The sequence below is a fragment of the Vombatus ursinus genome, unplaced genomic scaffold (assembly GCF_900497805.2).
Source record: "Vombatus ursinus unplaced genomic scaffold, bare-nosed wombat genome assembly UNPS02014841.1, whole genome shotgun sequence".
NCBI lineage: Eukaryota > Metazoa > Chordata > Mammalia > Diprotodontia > Vombatidae > Vombatus > Vombatus ursinus.
Window position 1 is genome coordinate 29,545,863 of NW_020954619.1, and position 12,094 is coordinate 29,557,956.

At 35.3% G+C, this 12,094-nt stretch overlaps 1 pseudogene; it reads right to left on the reverse strand.

Moving 5' to 3' along the window:
• Nucleotides 1-11,592: 11,592 nt before the first annotated feature.
• LOC114026531 lies at nt 11,593-11,810 on the reverse strand (annotated as a pseudogene).
• Between the last annotated feature and the right edge of the window lie 284 nt (nt 11,811-12,094).

Sequence of the window (12,094 nt, forward strand, 5' to 3'; positions counted from 1 at the left end):
ATCTCTGTCATGTCTATCTCTATCTATAATTGTGTTTATGTCTATATCTGTCAATCAATACCTATACTTACTTTTATACTCTGCTTGATTAAAAGCTCTTTGCAAACAAGGACTGTTTTTCTTTCATCTTTGAATCCCCATTGCTTCAAAGAATGCCTGGCACATAGTAAATGCTTAATAAATGTTTTGGATTAATTAATTGGTCACCTAGCCATTGTTTGAAGACTTCAAGGGAGGGAAAATCTCTTACCTAATGAAGCAGCTCTATTTTTTGTTTTTGTTTTTTTGTTTGTTTGTTTTTCTCTGACATAAAAAGCAATTATTTCTCTGCTATATCCATTCATTTCTCCTTGTTTCATTTTTTGTGTCCAAATAATAATTATATGATATTATCTCCTTTAAATAGACCTTTCTCACCCAACTTATTTTTTATGTAGATAGTAAAGGATGAATAGGGATGCATGCTCTTGTGATTTCCTCAGCATTCTAACTTCCTCACATCATAATTTCAATATGGCTTTTATTCTAGGCATTATCTCTTCTCTTTTGTCTTTCAACCTTCTGTAAATAAATAAGAATATAAAAGATAATTATCAAGGAAACAGGCAAAGATCAAGGGAAGTTTCCCTCTGGAGATTTCACATGAGCTAAGTATTAAAAGAAGATATGGACTCTAGGTCACAGAATTGAGGTGGAAATGTCTTCCAGGCATGGGGGATAGATAGTTTGTGTTATGGGAAGAGATGGAATGCCAAGTTCAGGGATGAGCAAGTAAGAAACACCTAAATTGAAGAAGGAAGAAATTTATGTATAAAGAGATTGAGTATTTGCATAAAATCATGCAGTCAACTAGTAGCAGAGACAATACTAAAATTCAGGTCTCTTGACCCCTACTCCTAGATGCTGTACCTCATCATGTGGATTTACTCAGTCACTTTTATAAATTATGTAAATTCTATATGTATTAATCTATGCAGGATTTGTGGAATGATGTAGACAAGAATCCTAGGAAAGAAGAATGCATAGTTAAGTAGCAATCTATTAGTGCAGGTCCCAAACTTCATTAGATGACAGAGTAACCACATTAACTAAGTATCAAAGCATGTATTTCACACTTACATGAAGCAGTGCATTTCTTAAAGTGAATTCATACAATCTCATAAAAAAAAGACAATTGAAGCATTTTCTGTTTACCATTTGAACTAGCTTGGGGCACTTGTATTATTTCTTTCACTGAGCACAGTTCCACTGAAAATACACAAAAACAATGCATTGCATTCATGTATAATCCACTGTACTTAGGGAACAAACCAACCCAGAGGCAAATACATTCTGCTGTTCTTTTGTTGGCAACTAATGTTTGACAAAGGAGAGAAATTTTTGTACACTGTGAAATGCTATGTTAAAAGTACCATCATTTGAACAGTGTAAGAATCAAAATCAATAAACATTTATTAAGCACCTATGATGTTCCAGGCACTGTGCTAAATATTAGGTATACAAAAGGAGGTTAAAAACAATCCCTTATGTCAAGGTGCTTAAAATCTAAGAGGAGAGCCAACATGTAAGCAAATATATTAAAAATCTACATACAGGATAAATGGCAAATAATTAACAGAGAGAAGGCACTAGAATTAAGAGGAGTTAGGAAAGGTTTCCTGTAATATGTAGGACTTTAGTTGGAACTTAAAGGATGTCATAAAAGTGAATATGTAAAGTTGAAGAGGGAAAGTGTTCCAGGCATGGGGGTCAGGCAGACAAAATGCCTGGAGTGGAGAGATGGAGTGTCTTGTTCATGGAACAACCAGGAGGCCATGTCACTGAATCAAAGAGTAGGAGTGGTGCAGTAAGGTGTAAGAAGACTGGAAAGGTAGGAAGGCCTAGGTTTTGAAGGGTTTTGAATGCCAAAAAAAGCATTTTGCATTTGATCTTGGAAGTAATAGGGAGCTACTAGAGTTTATTAGGTATTTGAAGGAGGAAGGTGGTGACCTGATCAGACCTCTACTTTAAGAGAATCACTTTGGTATCTAGGAGATAGATTAGAGTGGAAAGAGACTTGAGGCAGGCAAACCCAATAGCAGTCTATTGCAATAGTTCAACTGTGAGGTGATGAGGGCCTGTACTAGATTGGTGGCAGTGTCAGAAGAGAGAAGGGGGCACTTTTAAAAGATGTTGCAAAGGTGAAATTAATAGACTTTGGCAACAAAATCAATATAGATACTGGTGTGTTGAAGATAATGCCTAGGTTGTTAGCCTGAGAACATAGGAGGATGGTATTGCCCTCTACAATGATAAGGAAAGCAGGATAAGGTGAGGGGAAAATAAAGAGCTATTTTTTGGACATGTTTAGTTTCAAATGTCTACTGGACATCTAGTATGAGATATCTGAAAGGCAGTTGGTGATTCAAGGCTGGAGGTCAGCAGAGAGGTTAGGACAGGATAAGTACATTTGAGAACCATGAGCACAGATCATAATTAAATACATGGAAGCTAATGAGATTGCCAAGAGAAGTATAGAAGAAAAGAGTGCCCAAAACAGACAGTGCTGCTTCTGGAGCTCTCAGCCCACAGATGGAATAGGGGAAAGAGTGGCTTATCAGAGGGGGATTCCAGGGATCTCTTCACTGGTGCTGAGGCAGGATTCTCTTGCTTTGCCCTTGCTTGGATCTGGGTCACAGTCCTGGTTGGTCGTTCTGGGGCAGGGAGAAGGTTTAGCATGGTGGAGCTTGTAGCAATGGTGGAGAAGGAAATCTCACAGTTCCAAAGCAGAAAAGAGTGTTTCTGGTCACTCATAGACCAGAGCACAATCCAGGAAAGAAGTAAACCCCTTTCCTTTGATATCCCAACTTGGAAGAACTGAAAATTTACAGATCTTTAAAAGTATACCTGGAAACAGCTGCACAAAACACCCAAAACTTCAGACAGTACATTATCCACACTGGAAACAGACTCCTACCTTAACAAAGAGTTTATAACTCAAGGAATTGGATGGGATCATGAGCAAACCTCACAAAAAGAGTCAGACCATAGAATCTTTCTTTGGTGACAAAGAAGATCAAACCATACAACCAGAAAAAGATAGCAAAGTTAAAGCTCCTACATCCAAAGCCTCCAAGAAAAATTATGAATCAGTCCCAGGCCATGGAAGAGCTCAAAAAAGATTCTGAGAAGAAACTAAGAGAAGTAGAGGAAAAACTGGTTAGAGAAATGAGAGTAATACAAGAAAATAATGAAAAACAAGTCAACAGCTTGTTAAAGGAGACCCCAAAAAATACTGAAGAAAATAACACCTTAAAAAATAGCCTAACCTAAATGGCAAAAGAGGTCCAAAAAGCCAATGAGGAGAAGAATCCCTTAAAAAGCAGATTTTGCCAAATGGAAAAGGAAGTCCAAAAGCTCATTGAAGAAAACAATTCCTTAAAAAATAGAATGGAGCAAATGGAACCTAATGACTTTATGAGAAATCAAGAAATTATAAAACAAAACCAAAAGAATGAAAAAAATAGAAAATAATGTGAAATATCTCATTGGAAAAACAACTGACCTGGAAAATAGATCAAGGAGAAATAATTTTAAAATTATTGAACCACAGGAAAGAATGATCAAAAAAAGAGCCTAGATGTCATCTTTCGAGAAATTATCAAGGAACACTGCCCTTATATTCTAGAACTTGAGGGTAAAATAGAAATGGAAAGAATGTACCAATCACCTCCTGAAAAAGACTCCAAAAGGAAAATTCCTAGGGATATTATATACTCAAATTGCAAAGTTCTCTCAGTTCAAAGAGAAATTATTGCAAGTAGCCAGAAAGAAACAAGTCAAGTATTGTGAAGTCACAATCAGGATAACACAAGATCTAGCAGGTTCTGCATTAAGGGATCATAGGGCTTAGAATATGATATTCTGGAGGTCAAAGAAACTAGGATTACAACCAAGAATCACCTAATCAGCAAAACTGAGTATGATCCTTCAGGGGAAAAAATAGATATGAAATGAGATAAAAAAACTTTCAAGTATTCTTGATGAAAAGACCAGAGTTGAATAGAAAATTTGACTTTCAAATACAGGACTCAAGAGAAGCATGAAGAGGTAAACAGAAAAGAGAAAACATAAGGGACTTACTAAATTTGAACTGTTTACATTCCTACATGGAATGATGATATTTGTAACTCATGAGACCTTTCTCAGTATTAGGGTGTTTGGAGGGGAAATATACATACATATGTACATGCACATATATACATACATAAATACAAATATATACATATATATCTGTGTATGTGTGTGTGTATGTGTGAAGAGAGAGAGTGAGACATACAGACAGACAGACAGAGGGCACAGAGTGAGTTTAAGATGAAGGGATGATATCTAAAAAATAAAATCAAAGGGTGAGAGAGGATTATACTGGGAGAAGGAGAAAGGGAGAGGTAGAATGGGGCAAATTATCTTACATAAAACAGACAAGAAAAAGCTTTTACAATGGAGGGGAAGTGGGGAAATGTAACAGAATAAGTGAATCTTACTCTCATCAGATTTGGCTTAAGGAGGGAATAACATACACACTCAACTGGGTATGGAAATCTATCTTACCTTTCAGGAAAATAGGGGGAAGAGGATAAGAGAGTGGGGATGATAGAAGGGAGGGCAGATTGGGGGAGGGGTAATCAGAAACAAACACTTTTGATGAAGGACAGAGTCAAAAGAGAGAACAGAATAAATGGGGGTGGGATAATATGAAAGGAAATATAGTTAGTTTTTCACAACATGAATATTATGGGAGTGTTTTGCATGACTCCACATGTATAAACTGTATCAAGTTGCTTGCCTTCTCAATGAGAGGGGGTGGGGAAGGAGGAAGGGAGAGAATTTGGAACCCAAAGTTTTAAAAACAAATGTTAAAAATTGTTTATATGCAAATGAGAAATAAGATATACATACAATGGGATATAGGAACCTATCCTGTCCTACAGGAAAATAGAAAGGGAAGGGGATAAGGAAAGGAAGGAGGTGATAGAAAGGAGGGCAGTTTAGGGGAAAGGGTATTCAGAATGGTGTTGTCTTGGAATGAGGGGAGGGGAGAGATGAGGAGAAAATTTGGAACTCGAAATCTTGTGGAAGTAAGTTTTGAAAACTAAAAATAAATAAAAGGGGAAATTAAAAAAAAAAGATACCTCTTGAGAAAGGACAGAAGAAGGAGAAGGTATGTGAGCAAATACAGACGATATTTAAAAATCTGCTAAAATTTTATTTCAGATAATGCTACTGAATTATATTGTATGAACAATGTCCTTCTGAGTGCAATTTATTTTATTTTATTTCAATCTGGTCCAGTATAAGATAATTTTATTTTTACAAGGACAACTAGTTCTTAAATATATGTGTGTGTATTCAGTTCTAAATTATCTTCTCCTCTCTCCATTCTTTGACCTATTAAGAAGGCAAGAAGAACAAACCTGTTACAAATGTATATATTCCTAGAAAATAAATTTTCATAGGGGCTGTGTATAAAATGCAGGAAGGCAGGCTATAAGGATAGAGAGAGAGAGAGACAGAGAGAGAGAGAGAATAAGAGGGGTGGGGAGGGGAGGGGAGGGGAAAGGAGGAGAGGAGAGGAGGAGGAAAAGAGAAAATAAAATGTGCTTTGATCTTCAAAAAAAAAAGCAAAGGATGATAAACAGTGTCAAAGGCTGTAGAGAGGTTGAGAAGAATAAGGATTTAGCAAAAGGTAATTGGATTTGGCAGAAGAACCAGAGATCAAGTCATATGATGATTCATTGAGTCTCCTTCATGGAGGTGAAATGTTGATACTCTCCAGAAGACCCTGTTTGCTTGTTGGGTTCCCTGTGAGTTCAAGTGCCCAGTAAGACATAGGTAAAGATTTGTCCTAAGTACGTTTCTTTCAGCTTTGATAGGAACCATGGAACAGTGAACTATTTGAGACTTACAGTCAGGAAGACTCAGATTCATATTTCACTCCAGGACACTTATTAGTGCTGTGACTGTGGGCAAACTACTTATCCTCTCTGAGTCCATAGGCAATTCTGTAACACTGACAGATTAGTTGGCAATATGCTTTGGTACAATATGCTTTTAGAAACAAGGAATTATCTTATCAAATCAGACTTTCTGATCCCCCTTAACCTATATACATATATATATATGTATGTGTGTATGTATATATGTGCATGTATGTGTATACATGCATATTGTTGAATATTTTTATTCTTTAGTTTATATTCTAAACAACTAACAGTAAATTCTATTTAAAGTTAACACAGAAATTAGAAAATATAAATTATTACCATTATGAATATAGACAAGTCACATAAAAAGTATGATGACAGATGCTATATTGGTACCCTTATAATAGCCAACAAAAACAAAACAACAACAACAACAAAAACTCAACAGCTTAGAGAACAGTTCCTACCATGTTGTGGGGAAACCTTGTGGAGAATTTGCAGCAGGATATAGAGAAAAGTTGTTTAGGATGTGAAAGTATGGATGGAATGGGAGTTGCATAATGGCAGAAAAGACTCAAATGAAGATCACAATTCTCTTTAAGAACTGAAGAATATTCCACATTTCAGGGCTTTTAAAAGTCTATGACTTCAACAGAATGAGTACTCTCTCCTCCTACAGAACTTAAATTCCACTAAGATACAGACCTTAGCAGACATTCTTTGGAAATAATTGGGTAAATGGCCTACATTTTCTATGGTCCAAAATATATTTCAAGATGGTCACTTTTCTTGTAAGGAGACTATCTTTACTAGACTAAATTCTTGGAGAACAGACACAATTCTTTAGTGGTGTTGATGACTCCTTCCTTAATGTCTGAGGCTGGACTTGAACTCAAGACTGACTCCAGGCCCAGAACTACATCCACATCATCTATCTGCCCCAGATAGATAGCTATAGATAGTTATAGATAATTGATGAAGCGTAAAGTATCAGGAGTCATTAGTAGAGCTGAGAGAGAAGTGAATACAGATACCCTAGACATCCTTCCTGAAATGGCTGTAATAGTCAGAAACTCAACAATTAGAGGAGGGAGTCACATATTTTGAGACATTTCCAAAGTGAGAAGGGTCAGATTCCAAAGAGTCGAGAGCAGAACTGGAAAATAAGCGAACATGAATAACCTGAACATTTCCTGTGTATGGTCTACTCTTAATTAGACCAAGCAATTCTAGGCAGGAATCTATCAATTAGAGGAGAGGGCCAAAGAGTCAGATTATATAATATTTTACCAAGTATAATGAAAACATTTTGACAGATTCTGTGTGTGTGTGTGTGTGTGTGTGTGTGTGTGTGTGTGTGTGTGACTTTATGCCAAGTGACTAGCTCAGTGCCTGGTACAAAGTGGGAGCTCAATAAATTCTTGTCAGTTGATTGACTTATTGATTAGTAGGGTATGCCTGAGTTTTCATTATAATTGTATAGCTTACAAAAAGCTGGGTAACTTCCAAAATAAGACAATGGGCATATGCATATCACATGATTCCATTTATATGGTACACTGTATATTGTCTACTCTTAATTAGACCAAGTAATTCTTACTGAATTCTGTTCTGTGTCAATGCAATGCATTATCATGAGTACTTAAATAGTTATTAGTTAGTGATTTACATTAAATGTTTTCAAGAAAAAATGACATCATAATTTTAAGACTATAATATAATCTAGTTCAAGAATAGAATATCAAATTAGAAGACAGAGTTTCTAGGTCTGGCTTAGTCAAGGATTATGTAATCTTGTACAAGTTATTTCACATTAATGGGTCTCAGTTCTTTCAGCTGTAAAATGAGAGAGTGGGACATTATGAAGTCTAAGATCCCTCACAGGCATAACATTCCATGATTACATTATTTAACAACATATTTTCTATATCACTATCACAAAAGCAACTTTGGTAAATGAAATTTTTGTTGTTCAGTTATTTTTCAGTCATATCTGACTCTTCATGACCCCATTTGGAGTTTTCTTGGCAAAGATACTAAAGTAGTTTACCATTTCCTTCTCCAGTTTATTTTACCATGAGCAAACTGAGGTAAACAGGGTTAAATGACTTACCCAGGGTCACAGAGAGAGTAAGTGTCTGAGGACAGATACAAATTCAGGAAGATGGTTCATCCTGACTGTAGGCCAAGCACTCTATCCACTGTGCAACCTAGCTGCCCATGGTAAATGTCATACAACTATGTTTATGAAAGTGACATAAATCTGGCCCCGGGGCTCCTAAAAATAAGATCCAGCTAATTGGTTTAATTATTATACATCCTTTTTATGAACATTTTCCATAATAATGTACTCTTCTATTACTGAGCTGTTCATCTATACTTCAGCATTTCCTACTATGAAAAAATGTGTATTATTCTGAGATAATTCCAATATCAATTATAGAAAGATACAATATTTACCTTCATTCCAAAGATACCGATTCAGCGTTGAATGTGCTTTAAGATTCTTATCTCCTCTAACAAAATAGCAGAGGGTATTGTATTGTCTTCAGTGACAATAAGCTAAAATGTTTTCTTTGACTAAATATCTACCAAAGAAGAATTTATACTGAAAAGCGTATGATAGTCCCAATTTCTCTGTGTTTTTCCCCTACTTCACATATTTTTATGGAATATGATTTTCCACTCAGAAGGAAACGAGTTCCTATTAAGACAAAAATCATTTCTAAAAGTGTGATAAGAAGCAAACATAATTAATTCATCTTCCCAATCTGAATTATTAACAATAGAACTGGAGAGCCGTTTAAATTTATGAAAGAAAAAACACAGGGCTATGCTAGATGAGGAAAAGAGAATATGTCTATCAGTCAATAAACACTTATTAAGCACCCACTATGTGCCAGGTACTATTCTAAGTGCTAAGTAAGCAGTAGTGCCAAGTGAGTATACACAGTACCCTGAAATTGTGAAAGTTTCTGAAGGGGATCACTATGCAAGCATGGCAGTGTATTGATACCTGCAACACCCTACCCAACCTTATGACCATTAATTGGTTTGCACTGTCTAATTAATTCCTCCAGAACCTAACAAGGCCCTTTTAAAGGGAAAGTGAGTTCTCTTGGTACTTCCATAAATGACCCATAAATGTGATGAAGCCTGAAAACAATTATTGTCTCTGCTACACGTTAGAGTCAGGAGTCATGATTTTGGGGCAGTGGCATGAGGAGAAAGGGGAAGAGGTGGAATATATGTTCTCTGTGATTTCTTCCAAGTCCCCAGTTCTATAAGATCAGAGTTCTCTTCTTTAATCTTTAGCATTTATTAGTCACTTCTCTTCTTTTGGCTTCAGTTTCATCATCCACAGAATGGGAATAATATGCCTTAGCTCTCAAAGTTGTTGTGTAAAAAAATATATTGCAAACTTGAAAAATTTGATACTTCAATAGAACCATGATCTCATTGAAGCAGGCTTTATTTTCAATGTAGCAGATCTAGAGGCAGCCAAAGTGCTGAGCCTGGATTCAGAGAGGTCTGAGTTCAAATATGACCTCAGACATTTATTGGCTGTGAGACTCTTGGTAAGTCCCCTAACCTATGCTTCTTTATTTGACTGTAACATGGAGACACTCCTCAGGGTTGTTGTGAGGAGCAAATGACTTAGTACTTGTAAAGCACTTAGCGGAGTGCCTGGTATATGGTAGGTGCTTAATAAATGCTCATTTCCTTTCTTTCTTCTCTTTGTTATTTTTGTCAAAGTTAAAATATTCCACAAATTTGCATTAAGAGCATACTATATATATAAGATGAGAGACACAGCATGGAAAAGTGGATAAAGTGATAGTAAGGAAGGAAAGGGCTTGTCCTTGACACATGAGGGCTGTATGACCCTGGAATAGTCATGTAACCTCTCAGTGTACCTGTACTTTCTTTTCTTTTTTTAATTTTCTAAAAAAAGATTTTATTTCCATGACTTTCTTCCCCCTTGAAAATTAACTTTAAAAATGGAAAACAAAGAAAATAATGTTCTATAAATGAGAAATTTTCAGATGGTTTCTGGATGTAGTCAAAAAAAAAACACCCAAGTTTTTCACTTTTTGTTGAGTAGAATGGCTGAAAAAGTGACTAAGATTTTCTATAGAGGATAATTTTTAATTTAGTAGAAGTATTGTGATACAATTCTAATCAAGATCTTTAAGTCATAAATAAAAAAATATTTTAAATGCCTTCTATGGCCCTTCTCAGATTTGAGATCCATTATTTCATTGGACACAAAGTTACAAATCTAGACCAAATAACTGGGCAACAAAGCTTTCAAATGGTGGAAGCCAATTAATGCCCAGTGAGTTCATTTATACATATGTTCACACCAATATTTCAGCAAGAATTTTATTAAGTTGACCTACAACCTGTCAACACAAGGAACTCACTTAAAATAATTGAATGTTTCACAAGTTTTGAACTCTACTTTGAAACTGACTGAATTTCAGTTGAAACAAAGAAATCTTAAGTGTACTCAATCATGAAAATTTCCTTTTTTGTCTTCTCCTTGAAGACCCATAAAAATAACTGCACTCTTTCAGAGTACATAAATTGCACTTTTATAATTTGTTGTTTTAAAAGTTACTGATGTTATTCTTTTGTTCAATTCTTAACACAATTAGTATCAAATATGTTTAAGAATAGAGAATACTAAATTAGTGGATTTGATACAGCTCAATACCTGCATATACCAGTTATATATTTTGAGACATCTAAAAGACACCAGATCAAGTTGTCAAATAATCATTTGTTTGAATTAATTGATCTATTTTCAAGGTCTTTTTTAAATACAATTTGAATTTCTGGCAATGAAAATAACTGTTTTATTATTAAAGACTTGAGATCCAAATCAATGAAACATAGGAACCATCATTTCACAATTGTCTTAATTAGTTCACTTCATCTTTAAAATGTTTTTTCTTTAGCAGCAGGTATTTGAATAAAAGCTTAAGATATGTGTAGCTCCAGATTTCAAGGGGAAATACCCTAGTAAACTTTTCTTTTGTTTTAAATGAGAAAATCAATAAGAATTCATGTTTTTTTGTAATGGGACCTGAAAACAATACTTTTGAGTTGTCCAGGGAAAACATGTTTAAAGCATTATTACATACAAATGCAATTTTTATGAACCCTTGCATAATATCCAACCATTTTTATCAAATAAAAAAAATGTTCATTATAGAAATGTTCTTATATAAGGATAAATTTTTCCCCGAATCATGCAGAATGGAACTTGAGCAATCATTTACCAAGTTTGCTTTCTACTGTATGCAATAGAAATACCTCCTGTAGATCAACAGGTGATGTAAAACAATGACATTTACAGAATGCCATTGTAGTGGCAGAATTATAAATAAGGTCAATCATTAGGCAGATATCAATCCATTCTGGTATTAACAGTTGTGTCTTAGTTATTTATAGAGAACAACCTTGGTCCCTTAACACGTATAATTGAGAACAGCAACCAGGAGTCTTTTAGTCAAGGTATACAGCTGAAAGGGTCAATAATTACTCTTCCCATTGTTTTCTGTAGGCAAGTCCTTTATCTATAGAAATCTTACGGCAATTAAATTCTGGCATTTTCCAGCTACTAGATGAACAAGATGCTGAAAGCCATTACTATACAGCAAACTGCTACATAGGGACTCTTTTGTTCACCGATTCTGGCACATTTCCAAAATATACCCAACAGTCCAGTTTTATTTTTGTCCAAGAGGCTAGTAGTCAAGGGTCGGAGATATGCACAGGTACATATAAGCAGCAAGATTTCTGTCAGTAGGCTCTGAAAGTTGAAAATGGCAGACATAGTGAGACCTCCGCTACCCTCAGCCACATCACCTTTCCGGGGCAATGGGAACTGTGCTTTCTAACGATATAAATTATAGAGCAGATGCAGATTATCAGTAGATGGAGATTTCTATCTAAGAATTTCCTATGTTGATGAAATCACAGTAGTTCTGACCAATAATATATATGTCAAAATGATAGGTCCTAGAGATATAAAGACGAAAAGTTATGTAGGAATTTTGATTGTCTCTCATGTTTTATATGTTCTCCCATACATCTTCTATATTAATCCTACCCTCTAGTAA